This window comes from Corvus brachyrhynchos, unplaced genomic scaffold (assembly GCF_000691975.1).
Source record: "Corvus brachyrhynchos isolate BGI_N302 unplaced genomic scaffold, ASM69197v1 scaffold61, whole genome shotgun sequence".
Lineage (NCBI taxonomy): Eukaryota > Metazoa > Chordata > Aves > Passeriformes > Corvidae > Corvus > Corvus brachyrhynchos.
In genome coordinates, this window is record NW_008236478.1 from 9,234,481 (window position 1) to 9,234,741 (window position 261).

Genomic DNA, 261 nt, shown 5'->3' on the forward strand with positions numbered 1-261 from the left:
GTCCTTCTTCAACTTTCGTAAGATCTTCAAGCTGGGCGGCGAGAAGAAGAAGAAACAATACGAGCACGTCAAGAGGGATTTGAACCCTGAGGAGTTCTGGGAAATCATAGGAGAGCTGGGAGATGGTGCTTTCGGTAAAGTGTTCAAGGTAAGGGCGGGCAGCGCGGATCGCTTGTGTTGCTCATAGCTGAGAAGTGACTCGGAGCGTTGCTTTTGCCTGCAGCGCTGCCTCGGGCTCCTGTCTGCCGGCTCCCTCACCTC

At 54.4% G+C, this 261-nt stretch overlaps 1 protein-coding gene across 1 annotated transcript in view; it reads left to right on the plus strand.

The window, feature by feature from the left end:
- The first annotated feature begins 6 nt into the window (after positions 1–6).
- SLK (STE20 like kinase) overlaps positions 7–261 on the plus strand; it is a 48,005-nt gene continuing 47,750 nt past the window's right edge. Inside the window, exon 1 of the mRNA XM_017726186.1 lies at positions 7–148. The gene's annotated coding sequence lies outside the window, so the exon portion shown is untranslated. The remainder of the gene's footprint in view (positions 149–261) is intronic.